The sequence below is a fragment of the Acartia tonsa genome, chromosome 1 (genome assembly GCF_053477335.1).
Source record: "Acartia tonsa isolate MP-2025a chromosome 1, ASM5347733v1, whole genome shotgun sequence".
Taxonomy (NCBI): domain Eukaryota; kingdom Metazoa; phylum Arthropoda; class Copepoda; order Calanoida; family Acartiidae; genus Acartia; species Acartia tonsa.
Window position 1 is genome coordinate 57082540 of NC_137260.1, and position 12030 is coordinate 57094569.

At 30.3% G+C, this 12030-nt stretch overlaps 1 long non-coding RNA gene across 1 annotated transcript; it reads left to right on the forward strand.

Annotated features, from left to right (window-relative positions):
* The first annotated feature begins 8389 nt into the window (after positions 1–8389).
* Positions 8390–11305, forward strand: LOC145313757 (uncharacterized). Its single transcript, XR_013877483.1, has 4 exons — positions 8390–8439; positions 9160–9269; positions 9717–9791; positions 11002–11305. It is a non-coding gene; the product is annotated as an uncharacterized LOC145313757 (long non-coding RNA).
* The last annotated feature ends 725 nt before the right edge of the window (positions 11306–12030 follow it).

Here is a 12030-nt window from a genome sequence, read left to right on the forward strand (position 1 = left end):
GAGGACTAGTTCCCGCAGCGTCACCTAGGCCCTAAGAGGTAATTGAAGGTAGAGATCTATGAAACTTCTAGTTTGATTGTAAAATGATTTTTGTATAGTATATAAATAATTACTAAAACCATCAATAAACTCTTATTCAGCCATTTTGCATTATTTTCTCTAAACACCTTAAGAATAATCTAGATATAGATTAACAGCGCTTCTTTAAACATCATTTCGACATTTCTAGAGTCTAGGTGCGAAGCCGCTATAGTATCCAATATAACGACTATTCTGAAACTTTAAAATTGCATTTACTTAAAGTAACTTTCACTTTGAACTTAAACAAAGTTTTTGTATGGGATCTTCAAAAATAGTTTAGCGCTTTTTGTATAATTTGAATTTTTGTCACTTTATTAGAGACTAAAAAGTTCCTTATAATTGTGTTTATCTTTTTTATATGTGCAGGTTTTTATGATTGAAAGCTTGTTCTAAAAAGATGAGTTTCCCTTACTCAGTCTGTTAATTGACGTATTATAACTTGGATCTTACACCAGATTTTCATGTTCTATGATAAATTGAACTCTGTAGCGGTCTAAAAAAAACTATCTCCTCCATCCCCCTCCTATACCCCATCCTTTCTCTACTACGGCATAAACGGCCCGACCAATAATTGCGGGGGGAAATTGCAATCTAAATTGACGACAATTTATCTCCTGTTATAACATCCAAGTATATTCTACATGCATTTATGCAATGAACACACTGTATAATAGCTTTGGACTGATTTAGGCGTTATTTTTAGCTTACTGTGTTATATTTCTACTAATTTTTATTTGTATTATTATTTTTAGTTCATTTTTGCGCGCTATGACCATTTGCGGCCTTGTTTTATTTTCTTTGGTCATACTATGCAGTATTGCAATTTGATGCAAAAAATGAGACTATTGATTTTTTATAGAGAGCTTTGAAGATGGATATAAATAGATAGATAGATAGAGATATGAATAGAGGAGAGAAAGACAGATAGATAAATAGATAGAAAGAGCGAGAGAGAGAGAGAGAGAGAGAGAGAGAGAAGTGAAAAGAAAAAATAAAGAGAGATATATGTATGACTTAAAAGAGGAAAAAATAGAGAGAGGCGTTCTATTCTATTCAACTCTTTTTTGTGACATTTTAATTAATTTTAATAACTTTTTTTTCGAAGATGAAAAAGATTTCACTACCCCAATTGACTTAAACAATAACTCTAATTCATTGTGATATCCCTGTATCTCTGCAATTTACTGCAATGTACCTTTTTCATGACTTCTAGTCCACCTTGTTATAGCACATATTTTGCGGGTGTCAACTTTTTAATGTTTAACCCGTAAAATACACAGCTCTGTGTTTTATCATATGAAAGACCTTTATTTGAAAGTTTCCTATGATTTAATATTTTCAAACGTAGTTAATTTCGAAACAATTCACTAAAAATGATATATTTTTAGATAATTTAAACAATATATGTTTAAAATATCCCAGCCAACTGTATTTAATTCTTTGATTTAGCACGAACGAACTTACATTACTAATAAAAATGAACCTGACGGAAAATATGTCTATACCCGGCACCCTAGAGTTTAGGCAAGGTGGATCTGTCGCTTATCTAGGAATTGTCATAAATCTTAAAGCAGCAAAATGACAAGATTTGCTAATGGAACAGGTTTTACTTTAATAGCTTCTAATTATGAGTCCGCATTTTTTATACATTTCTTGTATATTAAAAGCTTTTTACGTAACCGTCATTTATTTTTTTTAATTTATGTATCAGGAAAAAGTTGTGGAAGGAGTAATTGAAAATAATCAATATCGTATCATACAGTAATAAAAAATATAGACAAATTTGAATTAAATGAATTGTTGTTATTAAAAGTGCAGCAACTATATAACTATTGTACTAGCGGATCGCCCCTAGCCTTTAGGGACTCTGTATCTGATAGAGTAGAAAATAGCATAAAAAAAGCCCAAAACCATCCCAATACTGATATCGAAAAAAAAAATTGCCAAAAACCATCTCGGGACATAAGTGGAGCTTCTTTAAAATCTATAACCCAAAAATACCGTACGACGTTATATATAGGAATATCAGTACGTAAGAAAAAGACGATATTACTACTTAAACCTCTTTAATTAAGTTACGTATCTTTATGTTTACTGTCCGATTTGAAAAATATAGATTGTTATGGATATATGGGGGTAGGCACCAGAAAATTTTACTCTTCACTTAAACTAAAATCTAGATGGTTATGATATTTAGGGAGGTGTAATACAGGCCCTTATAGAGATGTTGTAATATATTTAAGGGGGGGGGGGTGAGCCCTAGAAAATAAAACATAATATCCAACATGTTATAAATATCCATTTATTGGATTTGGAGAAATAATATCAAAATTTGAAAAATTAAAGGTTTCGTGTTTTTATATCTGTATTTTATATGTATTTTCTAAATAATCTAACTATATCATTTAATAAGGTTTAAATTTGTGCTTTATTTTAACATTTTGAAATGTCAGTCTACTCTGCAGTTATTTTTGTTTGTAAATCTTATTCTTGTCTCTATAAAATTGTCTTATCCTTGAATAATAGGATAGGATAAAGAGACAATAAATCGTTTTTCCCCTTAATTCTCAATTATGATTTTTACCTTTTATATGGTTAGTGTTATATAAGAAGGACTACCGGCTACGCCTCTGCAGGCAACTAAGGGGGTGAGGTAAATCGAACCCCTCCCCCCTTATTTTCAACTCTAGTTTAAGACAAAAATACATTTTTTTTATTTTTGAGAGGTCATCTCTTCTATGGGCGATTTCTATTGGGAGGGTGGTAATACCTCCCCCAAAATAGTTATAAACCTTCCAAGGACCTATGTCACACACACACACAAACACACATAAACATCCTGTTACTTTTATATAAAGATAAAAGGATTGTAGATTAAATAAAAATTTATTTACTTCTCTCTCTTTGGCTGTCAAAAATCTTGAAACAGAATTTCTTCTAAATATTATTATTATTGCAATAAGTTTAATTTATATTCCATTTTTAAAAACTGAAAATTATTTTCTTCCTTCATTGATTAGTAATTCAATTTTCCATTTGATTACCCAAATTTTGATTATGATTTTTTGCTGTAAATCCTATTTTAAGTGCTCTTACAACCCACTTACCATGGCGCAAAATCATTATTTTTCAAGTGGAAAATCCGCGTATTTCAAGTGTCTCTCTGTCTTATTCTTTATGATTTTTTCCAAGTGAAGCATTCTACAATAAAAGTGTGTCTGTCTGTCCGTTATTTCGCCAAAAAATCCCGATACAATAGCGTAGCAAGTTGTTATGAGAAGGCCAGATCTTTTATTTATTTGGACAAGTTGATTTTCATTAATATCTTTCTTTTGATTTTTATTTTCTAGTAAGATTCTTAAGACAATGAAGCACATTTATAAAGTCGTAGCTTTTCTATAATTGTAAATTAAAGAGTAGGTTTGGTATTTTACTCCTAAAACTGTTAATATCGATTGTTACATTGCATTGGTTAGCCCGGCTTTTATGGATGTTGTCATTCTTGTTATTATTTATTCAAATAAGACCCTTAAATTAGTTAGCCAAATGTTTAAAGTTCTTATAATATGTCAAATGATCATCTAAATATAATTTTGAGTTATGTGCAGCAAAGCTTCTCTATATTTGACAGTGTCTGTCTGGGTGTCAAACCGTTTTGTCTTATCTCTTCATCTACACTTTAGTTTTCTTTTTCCCTTTTTCAGCATTGCATTCCTACAATCATTAAGACTTGATAAAACGGCTCAATCAAATTAAAACTTCAAAAGAATTTTCCAAAATACAGATTTGTATACACATATAAATTTTTTTCTTAAAAAAATCAATTTTTAACATATTACCTATTTAACATTTATTGAATAAAGAAAAGTTATATTTTAAATTTTTCTTCATAAACAGATTATAAGCTTTTGTTTAGAAGAAAATAGTTTTCCCCAGTTTAAGAATGATACTAAAACTTGTATAATCCTTTAAATCACAGATTTTCCTACTTAGCATAACTTTAAAATCGGTTCCCCTGGAAATACACCATCTCAAATCTGATGGCTTGTGTCGATATTAAATTCATATTATTCAAACCGACGATAAAGCTATATGATAAATTCACTGAGTGAAAAAGTCTTTGATACTTCTTAGTTATTTATTGAAATATATTTCGGTGGACACTGCACCCTCTTCAGTCTAAATGACATAAATCATATTAATTTAATTTACATATTAAAAGATAGGTAAAAATAAAGAAATTTGTAAAACTATAAAGGCAGAAAATGTTTATAAATATAGATGTATAACTATTCAACTACCTGAATCCACCTTGGGACCTTTTCCATTTTCTAGCTTTCTTTTCTTTTGTAGCGACTTGGCTGTATTAATATTCCTGACGCTATTAGTTGATTTCAATTTTCAAGACCCAATTAAAAGTCGGCACAGGGTCCTTCCTTGGGGTGGGGACATACTGTTATTTAACCCCTTCCCTATCTATTGCTTTACTCTAATATTGCTCTAAATTGCTGACATATTACCGACATTGCATTTTAAGTTTCGACAATATGGTATTTAATAAAAGTGGTCATGAATTACATTAAAATAAATTTACATTATGACTACAGTAATAAATATGTTTATGTTTATGTTTAATTTGATTATAAAAAAAGGCTGACTTGACCTAAAGAAAAGGGAATTTCTGCCATTCACTAGCCCAAGCCAAAAACCCTTGCGGGGCCTAGCCATTGGGGATGGATGGGGGTGTAACCAAAGATGGCCATAATAATCCTTAACTCAACCTAACCAAACTCATATGCTTGTCATTATTCTAAATGGTTGTAATCCCGTTAGGGTGCTATACTATATTCACCCAGTAAATAATCTGATATTTTGTTTTATTACTCCTAAGCTTTATCTTAAATCATTTAATTTTCATAATATAAAGGTAAAAATAAAATAACTTCAACAACAGTTATTTTTACAATTACTCTTCAAGTTGAAAATTAATAAACAATTAATTGAATACCCAATGTCAAAAAAAATCGTTTGTTCAAACAATGAACTATGCAATATTGATCACAACAAATGTAGAACAATAAATAAAAATTAAATCAGCAAATTATAATTTTATATTAACTATTAAAAATTTTAATTTGCTAGGAATATTCCATATTGCATTTCCGTTTCAATTGTTTCCTTTTCTAGCTTCATGGATATAGGGGTGGGTAAATGAAAGAGAATTTCATCATATTTCCATATTCGTCCCAAGCATCTATGCATATAAATAAGGCTATGTATTATGTAAATAAAAAATAGATTTTGACCCCTTATAATAATTTTAAGCGAAAAATTTCTTTATATTTTTATTTGCCTGTCCCTGTAATTCCTGTGAGGAAGTCCAATTATTAGTTTATTTCCTTGAATATTTGCAATTATTTCTAAATATGATAACAGAAGGTAAGAAGTCAGGGTGTACATTCGTTTCCGCCACTTATTTTATATTATACTAGCGGCTTCGTCGCTAGAAGCCTTTAGCATTATTTATTTGGAGGGTGGGGATACCCTTCCCCAAAATAGTTAAAACCTTTCCATGGACCTACAAGAAACGTGGTTAGCGAGATCCCTTCCTACAGAAAAAAAGCTTCCTTCTAATAGGATTAAACTAAATTGCATATCATTAAAACAGCACAAATTACTCATTCTCCTTGGCTTGACTTTCATCATTTGCGTCCCCTCTTTTCGCCAATAGGATAAGATGCGGAGGTGAAGGCACGTTAAGTAAGTAGTGATAAATAAATAGGCCAATGAAAGATAAAATTGGCGAATTCACATAAAATACCTGTTAAGTACTAGCAATCTTCTCCTTTTTTTGAATAAGTTGAAAATAATGGCAGGCAGTGGGTAGTTCTTTGCCTATGCGTAAACCTAGCGGGGCAACCCAGTACCCAAATACAATTAACTAACCCAACCTAATGTAACAAACAAACGACAAACTGCTTATTTTGTGGTAATTAAGGTACTTTGTGTATAAGCGCCGATAAATTAATGTCTGATACAATTTGAATAAAAAAAGTTTTTTTTGCGCGTTTACCTGTGTTGCAATTTATTGTTTTTGTGATAGTTCTAATAAAATTGGAATGGCCTTGAGTTAAGATTTAAATTAATATAATACATTCGATCAAAAAGCATTTTAATCAAATTTTTTGTCCTTATTACAAATGAACTGTTAGAGAAAAGGAATTTGGATTATTTCCTCTGCATATGATAAAATTCTAGCTAAACATTTTGTCCATATTTAATTTGGACATTTTTGTATGTCTTGCTATATTTTTGGTGTGTTTCCATTACCGCATAAAACAATCAAAACATTATTACAACATTAGAGTAAAACACTAGAGGGGAAAGGGGTTAAATAATAAATAACTGTATTTCCCTATCCCAATGAACTTGTGCCGACTCTCAATTGTGTCTTTTAAAATCAACCAATAGTGTCGGGAATATTAACACAGCCAAGTAGCAGAAAATAATTTGCTTCCAGACGAAAAAGGGTCATTGGAAAAAGGGGGAAAGGTAGTTATCTGTATATACATCTGTACTATAGATCTGTTATTACTTAATTGCTTTACTCTAATCATTTACCCCCCCCCCCCCCCCGCTTTATCTCCTTGTTATTTATGTTATTTGCAAATGTAATATACATGAGTGTTTTTTTTGTGGAAGTGAATACACACCTAATTATGTAGACTGACAATTGGCGACAATTTTTTATAAAATTTTATAATCTAGTATTTTTGGGTAAAGGCTTTTCTTTAACTCTCTTTTTTGTATAAACTATATTTAAATTTTAGGTTTTTAGTTTTTTACTGTGAGAGGAAAATTTTCAGAAAAACATTTTAAAAAGAAGAACCAAATTACCCAGCCCTTTATGAGATCTTTAGCAACAGGTGGCAAGGCAAACCGACCAATAAAAACAAATAAATACCACCCTTTCGAAAAATGGCTTAATAACATAACAGGATCAGAAATAAGTTACTCTTAATTTTAAAATGCAGACTTAAGATCATATCATAAGTTGCTTTAGACAGACAGGCATATGACATCCAAGTATTTATTCATACTAAATTCTATCATTTAAGGTTTTTTTGTATGTAGCTTTAACTTTCGATAACTACTAAACCGATTGATTTCTCCATCTTTGAGAATCTTCGCATAGGTCCCGGATGTTTTTAACCTTTTTTTATTTTCAGATTTAATTACTAGGGTGGTTTTACGCTATTTTTCAGCCTTATTATACCCATTAGAAAACAGAACCCCTAAATGCTAGAAGCGAAGCAGCTAGTATAAAGAAAACAACTTACAAGTAAATTTACATATATGTATTACGCATAACGTAACATTATTCCCTAAATGGAATTGCTTTTTCTAATTGATAGCCAAATAATAATACATCAATATAAAAGGAAAGGGAAAGAAAGGATTTACTAAAGAAAACACTGTAAAAAATTTGTTTAATAAAATTTTTTCTATCAATTCTATTTTAATTGTCTCAGACTACAAAACAGTTTTTTTTTCTATGAAACAGATTGAGCAAGGAAATTAATATCCATGATAAGGTAACAAAATGAAATACCTTTAAAATAAAAATAGTTGTAGTCAATCCACGCAAAAAGTTATGGGTCTATGCGAAGCTTCCTTGAAATTTATTATAAAGAGGACACATACACATAAATACATCCAAATACTTCAGCATAAACAAATCATGATTTCTTGAATTTTTTTAGTATTTGAAAATAATTGTTATTATAGATGGAAGTAATTTTTGGCAGTGCATTTATGCTGTGTGTGTGTATGTGTGTGTGTATGTGTGTGTGTGTGTGTGTGTGTGCCTCTGGTATAACTCTGACATCCTGGTTGCCTGGTTATGGTAGAAAGGTTTGCTCAAAGAAAGCCAAACTTTCCACTCTATACTCATAATAGTTTCTGTCCAGTAACAAATTTTATTCAAGGTTTATGTCTTTGTTAAAATGCGAGGCTTTATATAATTTGAGCCTGTACGTCTTTACTTCACGGTCTGTTAAATATTTTTGTGTATGAAAGAATAGACTGATGGTTATGAAGCAGTATATAAAGCTAATAAGTTATGTTTAAGGAAAGCCTATCTTTAAACTTTCTATTATAAAAAAAATAATTTCTGTTTTCAACCATAAACATCACAAGTATATATATATATATGTTATTTCAGTGAACCATTCAATTAAAAAAAGTATGATTGCTTGTAGTCAGTTTTATTTATTTGTTTAAAGTAAAGCTTCGCTTTTATAGAAAAATGTAATTTGTATTTACAATTTTCAAAAAGAAATAATCATGGAACAAGAGGTAAATAAACTTTATCATTTACTACGTCAAAAAAGGTTTTCAATTGATATTATGATAGCAATTTGGTTCATTTACATCTATTGAAACCCTTTTTTGTCTCTAAACAGAAAATTGGTCAAACTTTTTCTATTTTATTTTATCTTTATTGCAAATAAGTTCAGGCAAACAATAATCTTCTTGGAACTCATTTAGCTCAACTATTTTACATATATTATTTCAATGTTCAGGTCCATGTTGTTTTGATAGTATATGGGACTGGGTGAGGGTACCCCCAACGGGCTGAGGAATTAGGTAAACCTATCTTTATCAACCATGCTTAACGTCTCAGAAGTAATTAAGTTATTTGGTCACTTTATTTTACACTTAGTCATCTGGTCATGTGACTTGGTACAACATATAGAGTAGTAAGTTATTTTTGTCTAGAGCTAAAAATCACGAATAATGCTGGTCCAAATTAGTTGTATTTTTTGGGAAAGCTTTATCGATGTCTTGAGGAGGATTTAGGCTATTTTCCTCAACTACCCTGTCTCCCATTACAGGCTTTTTGTGAAGCAATGAGTTATAAAATAAACTAAAGATCAGTGGGCCCATCTCTTTGAAAACACTAAGAAACAAACAGGCAGAAAACGAGGCAGACAACAATTAATTTATCTGTTATTGAACTTCCTTTTATACATGGATATAAAATGGCAATTTTGAATTTAATTATATTTATTATAGGAATGAAAATTCGCCGGAAGTGCCCAAATGTAGCTGTATACAAGAAAATAGGGGGGAAGGGAACTTATGAAGTGTACCTGAACAACCAACTTCTATACTCAAAGCTTAAGGTATGACCGGACAATTGTGTTCTATTGTAGACAACAAGGATGACAACATTTATAAAATCAAAGATCTGAAATTTTAGGATTAACCAACTTTAACACTTGTGGAGTGTCATAACTGAATAAACAGCATATAGATGTTGAGTCTAAACAAATGATAAATAAATTTCTTGCAAAACTGCTAAAATACCGAATTCTGTTTAAGGACATACTTACATGTTTAGGACTTGGTATAAAGAGATGATTCGCTTATATCATGGTAACTTGCTGTAAAAGGAATCATTACTCCAAAAATCAGATTAATAGGATAATCTTATTACATAAAAATTTTATGTGTCTAATGGACTTACGGACAATCTGGTAACGATTTTAGAGTTGCTACGCTTTCTAATTTGTGAATATCATAAAGCAATTTAAATTCGTAATTGAATTAAAAAATTTAATTAAATCTAGATGAAAACGTTGCCTGACAATTCTGTTCTTACCAATGCTATCCACTACCACACAACGAATGGCGGTGAAATAAAGGTATTCAAATTATAGAATGACCACGCTTATTTATCGTCTTTTAAACAAGGAAGATTACATTCAACTTTGGAGAAGCCTATTTTTTACGCCATTAGGATATCTAATTAGGGAGCTAAATCTTTGTAGAACATGTATAGTATATATTCTTTTTGATTGGAATATATGAAGTATTATATATGTACATATTTGGTATAATCCCTGGAACCAACGAGTGTGCCCTAGAACCCCCCCCCCCTCTCTCAACTTTTCAAAAAATACGGTAGCAATACCCAGTGGGGTCCTCTCGTATATGACCTAAGCCAGAACACGATTATTTTTTTCTTCAAAAAGTTTGGGTATGTGTTTAATTTAGAAAACTATATAAAAGTAGCATATGCACAACTTTATAATGGAGGCAATGGCAACAAAAGCCTTATACAAAAAAGAGTCATTACAATTAATAATTTTGGCATTTATACTCAAAGTACACTGTCGAGCACTGATAACTCCTCACCATATTTTTAAAAGCGAAGATTTTCTATACTCAGGGTAGGTCCGTATGTCAGTTCGTGACGGATAGCTTTTTTCGTTTATTTAGGCATGTTAGAATTGTCCTGTTGATTTCAAACTTTGCGTGGTGATTCATTTAGTAGTTAGGCACGATTCAGAAAGCGTAGCGACTCTATAATCATTACCAGAATGTCCGTACGTACATTTTAAAGATGTTGATTTTTTTACTTTTTTAACAACAAATTTTTTTGTGATCTAATTATCCGATTAATCTGATATTTGGTATATTGATTCCTGGGACAACAATGTATAATGTTATAAGCGAAGCAACTCTATACTCAAGTCCTAAATATGTAAGTATGTTCATAAACATTATCCTGTATCAAGCTGTTTTTCAACAAATTTACTTACAATTTTACTTCGACTCTTATACATTTATATTCTATTTATTCAGTTCTGACACTATACAAGTGTTAATGTCCGTATGTCCTACCGTTTCAGTGCTTCGCTTTTATGGATGTTGTCATCCTTGTTAAATAAATAGAAAATAAGAGGGTAGTTTTTCATTTGTTTGGTTGTTTGTTACTATAAGGTCAGGCTAGGATGGGTTATTATAGGTACTGGTTAGCCTCCCTCAGGAGCTGGGCATAGGAAAAAACTTATTTTCAATGTGGGTTCAGTGCTCAACAGACACTTTGTGAAAGCACCATAATTTGTTCAGGAAATAACAGATACCAGTTGCTGTGGTCATGCCAGCTATCAAGGATGTTGTTATGTCAGCTAGCACATATCATCAGGGCAAGATCATCAAAATGTCATCATGAAATTTCTTCTAAATGTATTAGATATTATTCTAGCTATTACAATAAACTATTAAAATGAAATAATTAAGTTAAAAATACAAACGTTTAATTATGGATGAAATGAATTAGTTTTTGCTGTATAGCTATAATTAATGAGTCCTTTAAATTTGTACATATGTAAATGATTTTATTGATAATTTAATAAAGTCATGATAAAAAGTATTATATATTTATTATTTTTACTTAGCTGCTTTTGGTATGTCAGATAGGTAAGCTTATGATTGAGATAGATGATCTTTGATTTCTATTTGATTCCTCTATAATTATTTTTCCTATTGCATCATAAAAATCAGAATATATCAATCTTTTAAACGCAATTGTGAAAAACTGTTATTCTATTGAATATTTATATAGGTCAGCTTAAAGAAGCGAATGCAAATTAGTCCAAATGTGCATAGCATATATAGTAAATATGGCATAATTACTATAATTTATTACTTCCTTATCAGTTACACCGGCCGCCAATTGTTTAGGCGTACCCTTCCACTAGCTACACCTTTAAAGACGACAATTATTTTTTTTCTGGATTTTTTCGCTTTTTAGAAATTTTCCAGCTTGATAGATCAAATTAATGCACTTTTATTCGAAACAAAATAGTAAAAATATGAAGGAGGAAAGTATTTAAAATGACACAATCTATAAATTTATAAATCTAAGATTCAAAATATTATATATATATATACTTTTGTATTAGAATTTACACGAATCTACAAATACATTTAATATTATTTTTAAAACGATTTTTCCAAATTCAAATTTTTGTATCGTTTTATTTCAACACTATTGATTTATTATTTTTTTAATCAGAAAATAATTTTAGTCAAGTAAAAAGCTAGCTTTGATATTCCATAAACATAACACAAAAAATCCGATAAATTGTCATTTAC